Genomic DNA, 722 nt, shown 5'->3' with positions numbered 1-722 from the left:
TCTTCTCCTTATTTTTTCTTCTAACATAACCCATATAGATAAATATGATGGATTCTAGCTAGCAAGAAAGAAAAGAGAATAAGACAATTTTTTTTTTTAATGGAGTTAAGCTTTGGAGATGGTAATCCGGCGTGGGAAGAACTCAAGGAAAGAGGGAGACAAAACATTCCCCATTCCAACAATTCTCTCTTTCCACCGAAAATATAATAATAATAATAATAATAATAATAATAATAATACTACTAATAATAATAATATAATAATAATATATTTTAACATTTTAACATTTTTTTTACCTACAATTAAAACTGCTCGCTGGCAAGCATTAAGTTTGTGAATAGCTAAAAGATTTGCTACAGAATAACGACAAGATTATCATTAATCATATGTTAAAAAAAATTACGATTAATCACAACAAATCAACCATCAACAATAAGCAAATCATATTCAATCACAACAATATTCAGAACCAAATCATAACTTCATTTTGAGAGATCAAAATCATAAAATCATCTCAATTAACAATAATAAAAGAAAAAGAAAATATTAATTAAACAAAATTAAATGAGTCAACTAGAGCAATAATACCTTAGTCGCGTAGAGGTTTAGAGGCAGTAGAGTACTGACTGAGCAGGTTGGTCGGTGTCGTGGTCTCACGGAGCAGGACTGGTGGAGGACTCGCTTTTCGCTAGGCCCATTGGTGAGATTCGCTGGTCGAGGTC

This window comes from Ipomoea triloba, chromosome 16, assembly GCF_003576645.1.
Source record: "Ipomoea triloba cultivar NCNSP0323 chromosome 16, ASM357664v1".
In the NCBI taxonomy this organism is placed as follows: Eukaryota; Viridiplantae; Streptophyta; class Magnoliopsida; order Solanales; family Convolvulaceae; genus Ipomoea; species Ipomoea triloba.
This window is presented reverse-complemented; position numbering follows the sequence as displayed.